We start from the raw sequence: 16996 nt of genomic DNA, 5'->3' as shown, positions 1-16996 counted from the left end.
GGGAATTGCTCAAAGAGTTAGAGTGAGCAATACTCAGAAGTGGATTTTTTTGTTGGAGAACGAGTATGTAGCAATTTAAAAGAAGCAGTGAATTAATTTCCTGTTTTGCTTTGCTTGTGTGTGTGGCTTTTGCTTTCCCTATTAAACTGTCTTTATTGCAACCCACAAGTTTTCTAGCATTTACCCTTCTGATTTCTTCTACTCTCCCACTGATGGGAGAGTAAGTGAGCAGCTGCATGGGTCTTAGTTGCTGGCTGGGGTTAAACCACGACAGTTCTGTTAGAAATGATAACAAATCTTTAGGAGGGTCAAAGCTGTTCAAGCTGCAGGGTGCTGCAGTATTGTAAACACAAAACCCCTCCTGCTAATTGTTATTTTTGGAATAGCAGCTAGCTCAGATTTGCCATTATTGAATATTATGAACTGTACCAAGGAAAATGAAGCTGCATTGGTTTCATTTATTAACTGCTTTGGCAGTTGACTTTCTGCCATCAGATGTTTCATGGCATAAGGGTTTGCTTTCCAGTGGTGTATGGTGGTTCACTTCAGCACTAATTTTAGGAGAAAGCTGAGAATACAGTTTTAACCAAGGAAGAGAAAACTTCGTAAATGTTGATGGATTTGGGTCTTCAGTACAGACTATACCCTGGCAAACTGTCAATGCACAATAATGTTTGTAGGTTAATTAGTTAGGGAGCACTTGTGTCTCAGAGGCTTAAATTCAGCTCTGAATTGCTCATCAGGCAATCCAATCGATGTTGGTGGAATTACAGAAGGTCTAAGAGTCAATTTTGCCCTAAGAACAGACAAAATGTGCAAGAGAGATTCAGTGCAACACAAACCATAGCCCACTGGCTTATCACCGAAAACTCACTCAGCTTTATTACCCTCAAGAGAGAGAAGGGAAGGCCCTCATGCAACTGAGGAATTATAAGTTCCTCATGCAACTAAGGAATTAGATAGCAACAGTGTGCTTTAAGTTATACAATATCACAGCTTGCTGTTAATGTTGCAAAGCTTGGTTTGTGCTTGCATTGGGGCACGGTTGTTTTTCTGTGGGTTTAAAAGCCTTAAACTTTCCCTCCTTCTGCTTTGGTGTTATAGCAGTGAGCATAGCTACCTTCCAAGCAGTTGATCAGGGCTGGATTCCTGGCCAAAGCACCAAAAAGACCATAGTGGTATAACCCTGGATGGATGCCAGCCACCCACAAAAGGCTCTCCCTCCCTCCCCTCCACAGCTGTACAGGGGAGAGAAAATATAATGAAGGCTCCATGAGTTGAGATAAGGTTTGGGAGAGCTCAATCACCAAACACCATCATGGGCAACAGGCTCAAATTAGAGATATTAATTTAATTTATTGTTAAAAAAATCAGAGCAGGATGATGAGAAGTAAAGTAAAACCTTGGAAATGCCTTCCTCCCATCCCTCCCTCCTTCTCAGCTCTACCTCCTCCCCGGCAGCACAGGGAGACAGGCAATGGGGGTCAGTTCATCAGCTGTTCTTTTTCCCACTGCTCAGGGGGAGGAATTCTTCCCCTGGTCCAGTGTGAGATCCCTCCCATGGAAGATAGTTCTCCATTAAATTCTCCAACATGAGTCCATCCCACAGCCAGCAGTCCTCCCCAAACTGCTGCAGCATGGGTCACTCTTCCATAGGGTGCAGTCCTTCAAGGACAGGCTTGTGAGTGTGGGCCCCTCTCAACATGGGTTTCCCACAGAATCACAGCCTCCTCCAGGCATCCACCTGCTCTGGTGTGGGTCTCCTCCACAGGCTGCAGGAGGATATCAGCATCCCCAGAGACCTCCATGAGCTGCAGGGGCACAGATGTCTCACCATGCTCATCCCCATGGGATGCAGAGGAATCCCAGCTCCAACACCTGGAGCACCTCCTCACCCTCCTTCTCCATTCACATTGGTGTCTGCAGAGTTGTTCCTCTCACATGTTTTCACCCCGCTCTTCTCTGGCCACAATTACAACTGTGCAGTAACTTTTTTTTCTTCTTCTTAAAGCTGTTACCAACATTTCTAACTGACCCAGCCTTGACCAGCAACACACCTGTCTTTGGAGCTGCTAGGGATTGGCTCTGCTGGACATGGAGGAAGCTTCTGGCAGCTTTTCACAGAAGCCACCCCTCTAGCCACCCCGCTAACAAAGCTTGGCCATGCAAACCCGATACAGGGGAAAAGCCATTGTTTACTTGTTTTGGGGCAAGTATAAGGTCGACTCTTTATAATCTAACCTTACAAATAGACTGTGATTGGATAAAGTCATGGAAGATGTATTTACACAATAAACTTTGCAAGGAGGAGCATGGTCACACCTGAGGTGGCTTCTCAAGGGAATGAAGGCTGGATAACAGTATCCTAGCACACCTAACAGCACACTCCCCCATTGTCAAGATTTGTGTATGCAAACAAGTTATTCCGAAAATAATGCAGAATGAAACACAAAGCATCAGAGTATTTTTTGACCCAATTTTCTGCAAAGGGAGGAAAAAGTCATGAGCATTTGGAAAAGAATGGCAGCTTTATTATGTCTGTCTCTGCTTCCTTTTTCCTGGAAAGAGTGACAGCTGTTTATATTGGGGTCAGTGGATCTAATTTCGGTGGTCTAGTGGTCACTCTGTCTTCAAGGAAAACAAAACCACACACAGTTCCTGGAAAGTTTAAATTTTAGTCCTGTTCAGAAAGGAGTCAGCCTTCTGAACTTGCAGACTTCTCCAGAAGTCATTGTCTAGGATACTGATAAGCTGCTTGAAAGAGGAGAGGTGATATTCTAATTACATTAAACACACTGGAGTAAATTGAGTCTTTAAAGTTAAGATAAGGCCTTTTATTTTAAGGGGACCAGATGATTTATCAAATCACACTGGGGCTAAGGCATTCTGCAAAAAAACTATTAACAGATTTATAATTCATTCTTGCCATGTTAAGTGGAGGTACCCCATCTCTGCAACAGGCAACTCATCTCTGAAAAGTGTATTATGCTTGTTTTGTGTGTATTCCTAGCTGTTCGTGGAAGTCTCCACACTTCTGGGACCTGCAACTGCTGTCATTTTTAGGTACAGAAATCATGGCTTCTTTTTTGGGAAGGAGAACTTTTCCATTCTAGAAAATGTAAAATATGTCTAGTTTCTAGAAAAACAAAGCTATTAATTTACCAGCATGGAGATCTTTTGGGGGTCTTTAGTAGGGAAAAGAAAACAAGCAAGCAAAAAAGTAAAAGGCTATTCCTTTTTGTGACACATATAGTTGGTTGAAACTGTTATAGATTTGATGTTCCACCTACTCTTTTTCCTTTGTTCTTCAGGGGGAAAAAAAGATGAATTTTCTTTATTTTCCTTCCTTCCTTCCTTCCTTCCTTCCTTCCTTCCTTCCTTCCTTCCTTCCTTCCTTCATGTTAATATTTACATAATTTTTTTTTGGTATCGCACCAAAACTTTCTGGGCCCACACATTTTCATCCTGGAAGATGGAATGAATGAAACACTTTCTTGCATTCTGTGCTGAGCTTTTCTTTAGGACAAAGGAATTTTCATGTTACTTTCAAATAAGGAACACAGTTACATGAAAATAATTTACTGAAGATTAATTCAGTCCAGTCTGAAAGTCCAATTAATTCATGTAATCAAAAAATTAAAAAGACGTCTCATAATCAGTGCAGTTTTTCACCTCATGATAGGAATGGAATGGAGGGAGGGAAGAGTCCTCAAGACTTCTTGACTGAATTTGCCTAATCCTTTGGTTTATAAAATGAAGGGAACAGCCTGGTGCATGACGGCGAACAATTCATTTCCACTTGAATGAGTACAGCAAGAGAAAGTGCCCTTTTTAATCAGACAGATTAAATAGGAGCTGTTTCATGGCAAATCAGTGACTTCAGCAATTATGAAAGAAACTGGACATGAACACAGAACCTGTTCCAATTAGTTTCCATTAATGAGTTCCTTGAAGTAGTTTGTGAAAGCAGTAAACAAATGAAACTAAGAACATTTGCAATGTTTTTCATTATCTTAAATACTTTACTTTCTTGAAGAATCTTAATAGCAGCTCTCTGAGTCTGAAACTAATTTAGATACTCATATTATCTACCTTTCCCCTCACGCCCCCCTCTTAGCTGATGTTTATGACTTGGAATCTCATTCCACTTTTTAGCATATGCACAAAACATATCCTTTTCACCTTTACTTACAAATTGTGCTGTGTGTATGTTTGTGAGTGTGTATGTGTGTATGTGTCTCCAGGGATGAGGTATCCAGGGAGAGTGAGGATCCAGGAGTACTTATTGGATGGACTGTGTCCAGGGCCATCTCCTGGGGGATGATTACTGGGTGATAATGGGGCTCTGTAGCCTTTGTTGGAGATTCACAAATGATCCTGGCTCAGAACATGCCTAGACATTGTTCGGAAGACTGGTATTCATCTTGGACAAAGCTTCAGAAACTATATGAACAATCTGATGGTATGAATTTTGTTGGATCAGTACAAAGCCTCTCCCTCCCTCTCCCTCTTTTCTTTTCTTTTTTCTTCTTTTTTTCTTTTCTTTTCTTTTCTTTTCTTTTCTTTTCTTTTCTTTTCTTTTCTTTTCTTTTCTTTTCTTTTCTTTTCTTTTCTTTTCTTTTTTCTTTTCTTTTCTTTTCTTTTTTCTTTTCTTTTCTTTTCTCTTTTCTTTTCTTTTCTTTTCTTTTCTTTTCTTTTCTTTTCTTTTCTTTTCTTTTCTTTTCTTTTCTTTTCTTTTCTTTTCTTTTCTTTTCTTTTCTTTTTTCTTTTCTTTTCCTTTCTTTTCTTTTCTTTTCTTTTTTTCTTTTTTTTTTCTTTTCTTTTCTTTTCTTTTCTTTTCTTTTCTTTTCTTTTCTTTTCTTTTCTTTTCTTTTCTTTTCTTTTCTTTTCTTTTCTTTTCTTTTTTCTTTTTTCTTCTTTTCTTTTCTTTTCTTTTCTTTTCTTTTCTTTTCTTTTCTTTTCTTTTCTTTTCTTTTCTTTTTTTCTTTTCTCTTTTTTTTCTTTTCTTTTCTTTTCTTTTCTTTTCTTTTCTTTTCTTTTCTTTTCTTTTCTTTTCTTTTCTTTTCTTTTCTTTTCTTTTCTTTTCTTTTCTTTTCTTTTCTTCTTTTCTCCTTTTATTTTTCCTTTGGCTGTTTTTTTTTTTTTAAGTTGGTTGTGGGGAGGGGTTGTAGCGATTGGTTGGTTGGTTGGTTGGTTGGTTGGTTTGCTTTGTGTATGTAGATAAAAGGCCCCAAGTGTGTACACCCAGATACCCATAGCCATCATGATTTCACCAGACCACTCTTTCCTATTAACTTTCAACTGAGATTGGCTTTTCTGTAATACAAAATGGATTTGTCATTATTCTTGGTGTTGGCCCCCAGAGTGTCTTTAGACATAGGAGCAAATCCTCCATCTCTTCCTACCTGGTTCAATTATGTCTCTCCATGCTTCTCATCATGACGACACTGTCTGCTTTAAAACACCTCAAGCAAAAGCTGAAGAGACATTCATGGTAATCTTCCTATTTTCCCAAATTAAATGAAACTCCTGCTAGTTATTAGTTGCTACCTTGTTTTCCCCAGTTCATTGCACAGAGAGTCCTCCTGTACTGGTGAAGGAGACAGACTACTTCTCCTTCTGCTAAACTTCCTTTTGGCTCAAAACTTCTTTTCCACTGTGTTTTCTTTTTTTGGCTTTGATATTACCTGTTCATAAAAGTGTATGGAGAACCAAATAGTTGTCTCCTATTGTATTTTCCCAACTTTAAGGCAAAAGCAAAGTAGATGCCTCAAGTCTCAGAAATCTTTCTTAGTCTTTTCATTTGTCATAAATATTAGCCATTGCTTTTTGGTTTTTTTTTAAATCTATAACCTTTAATTGGAAACTAGCAGTTTGACTTTGTTGGTGTAGTTGTTGTTTGCTTATTTTGTTTTTCCCAAACTCATATTTCAACATAACATGCATTCAACTGGTTTTAGAAAGAAGCATTTAAGGTACAATAGTTCCTTCTTCTGTAGATCCCTAGGCCTCACTTGTGGAATAGCTTACTTTGGAACCTCCCACAGAGGACACAGGTGAAATTTTCCTTGTGGGAAATTCTGTTTGGGCTCAGATAGCACACAGCAAGTCTAACCTTCCCCAGACCCTGTACAGGCATACCATGTTCTGTGAATGCAGTCCTAGTTCTCACCCTTCACTCCCAACCCTTTTCTCATTACGCAAGTTTTCGGCTCTTTGTATTCCCTATTTTCACCCACACATTCCTTGAGTTAAAACAAACTTCAGAGCACAAGCACATTTTGTTCATCTCTTGCAGACAGTGAGGGAAACACTGCATGTATAAAAACATGATTTCAGACTAGACATAAGAGCCACCCTAGAATCCATAAAGTCCAGCACCAGCTCAAGCAAATGATACCCATTCCCAATGCAAATGACACCCATTCCCAATGCAAATTAAATTCCATTTTTTTCAACGAGAAAGCTACTAAAGTAAAAAATGAGATGCTCATTGAGGTGCTTTTGTGTTCATTATGTGTGAGACTGTTATATTGAAAAATCTCATTTAAATATTAATTTCTTTAAGTTGCAAAAAACAGATGGTTTGTCCCAGCATCTCAAATGCATAAAATTTTAAGCATAAAAATTTTCAACCCTTGACCCTCTGTTCTTGTGCTATACAAGACTCTGGTTTTTTGTGTTATTTTTTCAGACTCTTGCTCTGTCTCTAATGCAAGTATAATATTACTTCAACAAACTAGTACCATTGCAATTGCATTTTAAGATCCCCCATTTTGGTGAATGAAAACTCTGATATTCCAGTCTGACCTGAGTTAGAGTTTGGCAAGCAACAGATCAATATTGGGTAATCCTCTTTATATTTGGAGGAGTCTGTTATTATGAGGTAGAGTTAACAAATATGGAAATTACTGGAAACTAAAGACCCCTCCAGAGGAGCTGCAGAACTTGTAATTCTATTCAAGACCTATTTGTTGTGGTTTCATCTGCACAGTATAAAATGTAGCTAGCCAAGCATCTGCTAAGAGAAATGTACAGAATGAAAATGCAGAGAGCCTTCCCTCTGACTGGAGAGATCTAGAAGCTCTCTAATCCTGCTCTCATGGTTTGGCAGGAAAGGTACAATACTGGCAGGAAAAGAAATAGGCTGTATCCCTTCTGTGCCTTGGAACCCTCTACCCTGCAACAAACATAGCAATGAAATCAAGGCTTTACCCCTCTACCACTGAATTCAGAGAGCTGAGGAAAATCATCAGCATAGTTTTAAAACATAACATCCTAACTGGGGACTTTGAGTCTAGTAATGAAAATATACAAAACGGTTTAGAAACAAAACCGTTGGTAGAGATTTACAGTTACAAAGTCTCTCTGTAAGACTGGGCAGGGTTTGTAATAAAAATAATGAGGTTTCTGTATGCATGGACAAGGATTTTTATTTATTCTTATGCTTCTCAAGATTCCATTGAACATGTTGTGCCTGCTTTTGGCAGTTGAACAGTGTTCATTCTTTGCCCAGGGCATCTGTATCTAGCAAAGATATGGGAATGCAGATCAAAATCAACCTCTATGCGCTGTGTTTGATTTGATGTCACTAGAGAAACCTCAACATCTGTTATACAAACTGCTATGGAAGAATTCAGCTTTTACCCATACAACTATCATAGGCGTTATTTCTGTCTGCAGTCATTCTTACTCTAAGGAAAGAGTGTCTCCTCAGGAAATTTGCTGATGGCACAAAGCTGGGAGGAGTGGACAATACCCCACAGGGCTGTTCAGGCTGTCAGAAGGGCCTTGACAGGTTGGAGAGATGGGCAGAGAGGAACCTTCTGAAATTTAACAAAGGCAAAAAGTGCTTTTCCTGCACCTGGGAAAGAATAAACTGACACAGCAGCACAGCCTGGGGGCTGACCTGCTGGAAAGCAGCTCTGCAGAGGAGGACCTGGGGGTCCTGGTGGACAACAAGCTTCCCATGAGCCAGCACTGTGTCCTTGTGGCCAAGAAGGCCAATGGTATCCTGGGGTGAATTTTCAGCATGTCAAGAGTGGTGATCCTGCTCCTCTACTCAGTTCCAGTGAGGCCAAATCTGAAGTGCTGTGTGCAGTTCTGGGCACCTCAAGAGAGGTATGGGACTCCTGGAGCAGGTCCAGAAGAAGGTGACAAAGATGATTAGGGGACTGGACCAACTCTCTTACAAGAAAAGACTGACAGAGCTGGGTTTGTTCAGCCTCAAGAAGAGACTGAAGGGAGGGTGTCAAGAGGATGAAGCCAAGCTCTTCTTGGTGATGCCAAGCATTAGGACAAGAGACTAATGGGCAGAAACTGATGCACAGGAAGTTCCACCTGAACACAAGGAAGACCTTTACTATGAGGGTGGTAGAACACTGGAACAGATTGCCCACAGAGGTTGTGTAGTCTCCCTCACTGAATATAACTTAAGAACCATCAAGACACAATCCTGTGCAATGTTCTCAAGCATGGCCCTGCTTGAGCAGGGAGGTTGGACCACTGTAGTCCTTTTCGACTTTGTCCATTCTGTGATCCTCTGATTCTGTGAAAGAGTAGATGGAGATGGGAGGTGTTCTTCTTAGTATCAATGTAATCTGAAAAGAGATAGAAATGCCATGAGTTTATCACTGAATATCAGTCCATTTATACTTGCATGAAATCTGAGTACCAAAAATGCCTGTTTAAAAGAATATTTGATATTTGTGTACTCTAGCACAAGGATCTTAGGCCATGCTATGGGACATAGCATCCCAAGAGGACCGTGAAACTAACAATGGTCTCAGAAAAACACAGCAGTGCTTTTCCTGCTCTGTCTGTATATGTTGCTTTCCCTCAAAAGGAAATTATTAATGTCAAAATACACTACCTGTTCCAAAATATCCCTTGATTACACATTGCTGAAGTATTGCATTACAACTAATATCCAGTAATATCACTGCTAATACTGAAAGATTGTGAAAAATAATGTGAAATAAAAATGCTTCTGCTTTTATGGATTAAGATACAGAATTTAATAATACAAAGAGAAACAGTTCATGTGCTTCAAGTTTTAAAGTGCATTCAAACATATTATCCCAACAAAAAGAACTAGAAGGATTTTTAAAGCCTGGTATAGACATCTAATTTGTAATAGAACAGGGACAATGACCTAATGTCAAAAGGTCATTTAAAATTTCAGGCCAGTTTATCTTTCCAGTCAGGTATCAGTCCTCCAGTGGACATGTGTAATGTCTTCTTGCATTGCTTGCTGCGAGGATTTTTTTCCACATTTGCCTTCAAATGCTGATGGCTCTAGGGCTAAGTGAATGAAGGATCTGCAGCAGAAATGCTAGGGAATGAATTGCTGACAATCAGCTCTCTAACTAGTTTTGAGAATGTATGCATGTACTTCTACCTCAGCAGAGTAACAAATAAAGTGCATAGACATTAGTGTTTTATTGCCTTTTCTACATCTTGTCAGCAGTTTGTGATATGGAGTGGTGTATGCGTTTCTGAATTGTGCAGATAATGCCTGCCATGAATAAATATTTTGGCAGGGTAAGATTGCTTTCTTATGAGCCTTAATTTACATTTTTTGTCTGCAAAAGCCATCAGTGTGCATACCTTGTATACAACTTCTCTTTTTGGAAGTACTATTGTTATTACAGAGTAGTTAGCAATGCTTATCCAGTCATATTACTCAGCTGGCAGGTGGTTTGTTCTACAGATGGATAAACTCTAGCACACGGTAAACTGCAAGTATCTAGAAGTGTTTTGTCTCATCTTTGTTGACCATCCAACCATTTGCCTGATTTTCTTTAAAGTACAGCCCATGGTGATTTGACAGAAAGTGAAAGTGGTGTAGTATTTGTACTAAGGTGCTTAATCATCCCTATAACATCCCAGCAAACTCTTACTTGCCAAAATCTAAATTAGTTGGGCAGATGTATAGACTGCGAAGTATTCCAGATATTCTTTAAATAAATATAACCTTTAAAACGTTCAATAGCAGCTGTAGTACAAGTGTGATCCTTGACTGCATAATCACATCAAATACTACCAAGGAAGTGCTTTGCATAACGTAGTGATGAGGAATTCAGACACTTGAAGGAAAGGAAAAATCATAAGATCCCAGCAGTCAGTCCTGCTCCACACTCTGTGAATTACTTAAATCCCAGGATGATATAACACTCATATCTACAGCAGTGTTGGCTAACTCATCCAGGTATCAGGAACATGCATTTCTAAAGGTTACATAGTCTTTAAAATAATTCATTTGAATTAATTTATTGAATAAAAGAATTCACCCAGGAATATTAAGCACAAAGGCACCACCTGTGGCTCAGGAAACCAGTGGGACACAGAAGGCTGGATGACTGTGTGTGGGGAAGTGCTGGTGTACAGCTGCACTGCTTTAGACTGTTTTCTAGTGTATGCCCTTTATTGCAAGTCTTAGGAGAGTGTATGTCCTATAATCTGATCTGATCCAAATGTTTTTTGTTCCCATTCCATAGCTGAGCTACTATAAGGAAATAATCATACTAGTATCTATTATTGCTCTTATTTTTCCTTCTGTATGGAGTATACGGTTTCTGGATCAGGAAGTAGATCCACCTGTGTGTTTGTTCAGTGCCTGGCAGAATGTAGCTGTGATTTCAAAGGGTACTTAGGAGCTTAAGTATTTAAAGTATATAGTATAAGTTTAAAGTATAATTATATAGCATTTAAAGTATAAATGCTACTTTATATCCCTTAGGTAAAACTGTATACAGTGGCCTGGGAACTCCTAAGTCTGATAAGAGAAGGAAATATACTAATTAAGCACTGTTTAGGAAATTCAGATATTTTTATCTGTGTTTTTGATACTTAGGGGGATTCTTTTTTTTTTCATGATATCTCCTGTTTTGCTAAATGAAGAGCTGGAAATAGGAAGATCAGTTGTCAGGAGAAAACATCACGGCATAGCATTTAATTTTATTTTTTATTATGTCATTTTTCCTATCATCATTTTGGTTTAAGAATTATTTCTGGGAAAAAAAAGGGTAGGTCCAGTAACTAACACTGCTGAATATACAAGTCTGGCTCCGAATTTTATGTATCTCTTAACTAACATAAATTCCCAAGAACTTTGGAAGCTAATGAAGGAATCACATTCTCTTAGCTCTGGATTCTCCTTTATCCTCTTTTCTCAGCAAATCCATGACTAAACAGTCAGTCATTCACGAGTAAGTGGCAAAACAGTGAAGAATGCTATCATTAGAGATTTTCTTGTCTTACCAGATGCTTTTTTTACTAGAAAAAACTTATAACGCAAGTGAAAATATTGGAATCCAAAGAGCTGGTTGTATGATTTTGTTTCTGTGGCTTACTCAACTTCAATAAAAATGCATAAAAGCAGAGCAACAGATTCACTCTGCAAAACCAGTACAGTTCTAAATTCTGGCTATATCATTTTACAATTATTCTGTTTGAAAACTTGTTTTACATATGATGACTTTCATATCCACCTCTCTGAAAAACAGCTGTGCTGTAGTGAGAACAAGGCAAAGAACCATTTTCTTTCTCAGGAATTAAATTATTTTGCTTAACACTTTAGCTTTGAATTGTTACACTAAACACATATTTAGCTTTTCCTCTTGCTGCTGCTAAAGGTATGCTTCATGCATTGGTTAAAGAACTGCAGTTCCTTAAATCAAGACTCACCCAAGCTATTTGGGCTCCTTGATCACCAGAGGTGATCAGGCAATCTCGCTTGGAAATGCCTGTGCTTTAAAACAACTAGTTAGCTCTGCACTTCAGAACTTCTGTTTATTGCCATTGCAAGGCAGCTGCATCTTTTAGATTCCTCATCGATTGGGTCAGTAAGATTCCAAGTTGTAAGGAAAATACATTAATTTAATGATTAATGAGGTAAAAAGGCTTCATCTAAGTTACCAAGAAACATTACAGAGCAGGCTAGAGTTGAAAACTGTGTTTAAATTGCTGTCTTAGGTCATTAAGTATATTTTTCTGTGTTAAAAGACTCAGAAGTTATTAAACATGTTTGTGGAAGCAAGAAATTGGGCCATTAAAATTCTTCCTTTCCTACAAAATAAAAATGTGGTTTCAAGGCTTAGCGAGTTTTTGATATGACATTTGGGCAGCTTAGATCTCAAATAAATGCAGGGTCTTTGACATCACTTTAATACTTGGATAACTTTCTATATCCAGGTTTTCCTTTTTGAACTTGAGAGCACTACTATGGGTCGGAGTGACTGGCAAAGGAAGGGATTTGCTGAACGAAAGCTTTACTATACCCTTCATTCATCTTCGAATAAAGGATCTGGGTTGTTCCTCAACTGTCCCATCTCCTTCTTTCCATTCCCCTTTTTCAGTCCAAAACACATTTATTCCAGTTCATGCAAGAGAAAGTATTTGATTTATAAAACAAAATTAGTTTTTGCTCATGTCCTTAGCTTTTCTTCTCTTTTACTGAGCAAGACTGGCTGTCCAGACCAATGTGTCAAGGCAACTGAAACTGCCTCCCACTGAAATCATTGGGAGCGAGCAGAAGAACCAACTCAAGGTACAGTTCTAATCCTAATATAGAAATGTATCATTGTTGATAAAGTTTATCATTGGTTCCAAAAATTATGGAATTAATCCAAGATTTGTACATGCAAGAAACATCAGCTTCTTGCAACAGAGATTCACTCTAATAATTGGAACAGGCAGTAAATCACACTTTCATAACTGTCTCTAAAAGTTTAGAAGAGTGGTAATTACCTTATCTTTTCACTTTTCCACTTATTATCTCTATCAGAGCGGGGAAAATGGCACCTGAGAACATAAGTTTCTGATCTTGTTCACACTAAAGTATTTTTGAATGCAGAGGAGAAATTTAAATAGAAATCTGTTCTACATGGTTGGAAATCCAGAAGGATGAACCTCGTAGGAGACCTCCGTAAAAAGACTGATTATGGCTCAAATGACTTATCAGGTGTTCAGAGGTGATGATTATTAGCAAGATCAGTCACAAATGTTAACTTTTCATTAAATTTTAGTGGACTGGCAAAGTTTGATTCTACCATCTTGGTGACGAATTTCAAAAAACATAAAACTACTTTTCTACTTTACACAGTTCTCTAATGTCTGTATAGATGCTTATACTGGTTCCTTGGAAGCATATATGGATAAAAACTCAAGTGCATTATAGGTATTTCCATATGGGAAGATGAGCATCTTAAGATAATCAGCTCTATACATGCTGAGACACTGAAAAATGACACAACACTAACCAGTCCACCTTCCAGTCATGTCTAGAACATCATCACAGGTTATTCTGATGTATTGTGAAAGTTAGAACTCTGGCAATTATTTCAAGATTTGAAAACGGTGTTTGATTTCAGAAGGAAGGCAAAGCCTGAAAAGAAACATTATAATCTGGTAAAATTTATACATATTTTTGTGAGTTTATTTTATATTAGACTGTAAAGTGTTAAAGAATGTGGGAATGTATCTATTTGTTCCCATTAAGGAACTTATACTAGACTCTTATATTTACAGTCAGAATACTTCTGTTGTGAAACATCAATGGGAAATTAAGGTCTTTTTAATCATTAAAATCAATTTCCTTAAAAAATACCTACTGTTGTGCTTCTCAAGGAAGGCTCCATGCAATCAATAGAAAGAGCCCCTCTAATGGAAGTGGCCTTTGCAGCATGCTTGTCTATAGTTTTTTCTTTGTATAAGGATCATCATAATCATCATCTATGGCATTTGTACATTTGTCAAGGTCAATAAAAGAGACCAATCTATTTTAATTTACTTTCAGTCAATTTCACTACATGTATCTTAGTGTTAACAGGTTCTAAAAGTAAATGTATTCAATTATGATATTTCGCTGGTTGTATAAAAAAGGACAATATTGTTTTAAAAGTGTATTTATGGGTACTAGATTGACTTTTCTATCTATCAATCAGAGATGCTGGGATCAACTGCAGACCAAATTTCTCTGCTCCAGCTGGCAGTGGGTTGTAATTCTTGTCTAGAAATATCTGTATTATCTGCATATACTGTAGGCTAGCTAATGGAAACTCATTCCATCTGTCTGTTCTCTGTACAACATTTATGAAGAATGGATGTAAATATTTAATACCTCTAAGAATGCAGTATAATATTCAAGAATTTGACTATGTCCAATCACATTAATGGATTAAAATCCCACATGTCCATGGCTGGCTGTGTATTCATAGAAGAGAAAACGCACTGAGATGTTGTGTTCCTGCAAAACAGGTTAGACTGGCTTCATGCACTGACAAGATTAATTGCAGACCTCTGAACCTGATATGTTTTCTTAATATCCAACATGGCTCTTACTTTCCTCATTCAGGCTGAAATGTGTGGCTTGCTCTTGCATAATTCAACACCAGTCTTCTCTGTGTGTGGCACTGTTTTTAGTCATTGTAAGTGCCTGCAAATTACTAAAGTCAGTGATACGATGCACAGCAGTTTGCTTAGAGTTATTTCAATGATTATGGAAAGAAAGAAAATAAGCTTCTTTCAAAACTGTCAGAACACTGCAGAAGAGGCAGCGGACATAATTTCTAGAATAGTACAAAACAATTTTTCGAGGGGTTTTTTTTGTGCATGTCCTCTTTACTTAGTGGGAAACAGTACAACATGTAGATTCCACTCTCTGGTCTGGCCCAAGTTCACTTTACATCTGCTAATTAAAATAGTCCAATGTTTCTTCTGGAAGTTGATATTTTTATATTTATATTTAATTTTTTTTTTTTCAAAGAGTATGCTGACTTAATCTGTTAGGTGACAAAACCCACACATATTTAGAAACTGGCTGTTACATAATATATAAAAAAACCACTGCAAAACTAATCTCCTTAGTTGGGAACTATTCCAGTACTCTACAATGGTAAAAGAGCATGGAAGAAAAAAAAGGAAACATTACTTATATGAAATATATCCAGCTTTATTAGCCCATAAGGTAAGGAATACAAGTGTTCATGAAGACATAAGGCCCGAGTTTATCCTCTCTAACTGAAGATTTATATTGAAGGTGCTGAAGATATATGGAGGCATAGCAGCCATAGGATCTCTGTACAGTAAAAAGCAAGAGGCAGGTATAGACAAGAAAACAGAAAGCCAACAAATGATGTGAAATACTTGGTGGAAATATGGGGAAAATATACTTTATTTTGAAAAAGAAGTCTCATTTGTGAAATTTTAATTGAACTTGGGTATTGCTTCATCAGTCCCAAGATAGTGATGATTCAGTTTATAAAGGTTAAAACAATTCTGCTCCTTGGTCTCTAATATTCTGGTATATGCTTCAGTACCTGATCTCATTTTTCTCTTAATCCTATGATGCTATGATACTAATCCTAAATTAGTAAAATAGTGTGTGTGTTCTGTGGTGCAATTGTATGCACAACATAAATGAATAATTCATGAAATTTGTAGAGTGGTGTACTGAAGAAGAAACTGGGCTGGAAAGAATTTCAAGGTGGAACCTGATCTGAAACTGGACTTGATGACCTCCAGAGGTCCCCTCCAACCTAAAGTGTTCTGTGACTCTGCAATTCTGGGCTTGCAGAATTATTCCAAGAACATTAAACACTCCTAGGTAGACAATGATATATTGAAGGCTGTGGAAATTTGACAATGTTAATCATCATTCATCAAAACATAGGGAGTGTCCCTATCCCCATGACTTTTCTAAAAAATCCAAAAATAAATTCTTTGCTTACATTTGTCATGAATGCAAAGTTCTTAGCAAATCTTAATTACAGTGATTTGAAGTCTAATTAGAATGCTTAGTGGTTTGTGACCAGTAGATTCATTCTTAATTCTGGTTACTAATTTTATGACAATTTTCCTCTTTAAGAAAATCAAAAACTAAATCTTCTAATGAAATATGTCAATTCTCCTGGAAAGTTTCTTTAGTCAGAACTGAACTTCCGAAATTCAGAACTGAATTTCCACATACATGTGTAACAGACAGACAAATGAACTGATGAATTTCAGCCCAGAATGATCAACCCACTGTTGGAAAACATGTTCATGACCAATGTTGAAGTCTCACATGTGAATTAAAGAGAGGAGAACATGAGTCCCCTATATCAGTTTAACCATTGCAGAGCTCTATTCCCTTTTGTTGTTTCTTTCCAGGGTCATCCTATTTTCTTTTAAAGTAATTAAATTGGATTATTAGGGGTTTTTTAATCCAGTCCCGTGCTACTTATATATAAGTGTATCCTGATATAAGAGTGAGAAACCATCTGCATAGATTATCAATGCAGGAGAAGAAATTTCATTTATATTAAAGTGATGATAAGAGTTCAGAATGTTCCACCTCAAAATTATGACATGACATGACATGTACAAAAATGTTTTAGATAATTAGGGATATTATAATGTGTTAATTGAATTACTCCTCTTCCTTTAGGTCCTGTAAGCAAAAATAATAACAGTAATTTAATGTCAAGCTTAAAACTTGATATTAATATTTTACCCATATTAAAATGTAAATTTTGTCTCCACTTCTTAGTTATAGAGATGCATCATACAAGAGTAATATATTCCTTGTAGATACCTGTGTAGAAATGGCAGATGAACACAATGTTCTGGGTTCCAGTTGGGCTATTCTATGCTATTATTTTCTGAACACGATAGATTCCTTTTTCATATGATTTATAACTTGTCATTACAGGACACTGTAGTCCTCCAGATAACATTAATCTACTGATGATTCTGAAGTGAAGACGTGATTGATGAAGTACCAGAAACTGGTGACGTAGGTAAGCTCTTCTTTTCTTTTCAAACCTTTCTTGATGAAATGTACAGCTGTACCTAGACTGGGATCACAAAACTATTCTAACTTCTGAGGCACAGAATATAAAATTCATTAAGACTCCCATTTGTTTTCACTTTTATTTTTAGGATAAAGCTATTTTTATTTTTTATTAGCTTTAAAAAAAACCACTTTAATTAAACAAAAATATCAGGTTTTATA

General features: G+C 37.4%; 1 protein-coding gene across 1 annotated transcript in view; it reads left to right on the top strand.

Moving 5' to 3' along the window:
- Window positions 1–16996, top strand: part of TENM4 (teneurin transmembrane protein 4) — a 1366951-nt gene that overhangs the window by 131048 nt on the left and 1218907 nt on the right. Inside the window, exon 2 of the mRNA XM_048294397.1 lies at window positions 16694–16781. The gene's annotated coding sequence lies outside the window, so the exon portion shown is untranslated. The remainder of the gene's footprint in view (window positions 1–16693; window positions 16782–16996) is intronic.

This window comes from Corvus hawaiiensis, chromosome 2 (assembly GCF_020740725.1).
Source record: "Corvus hawaiiensis isolate bCorHaw1 chromosome 2, bCorHaw1.pri.cur, whole genome shotgun sequence".
Taxonomy (NCBI): domain Eukaryota; kingdom Metazoa; phylum Chordata; class Aves; order Passeriformes; family Corvidae; genus Corvus; species Corvus hawaiiensis.
This window is presented reverse-complemented; position numbering and strand designations above follow the sequence as displayed.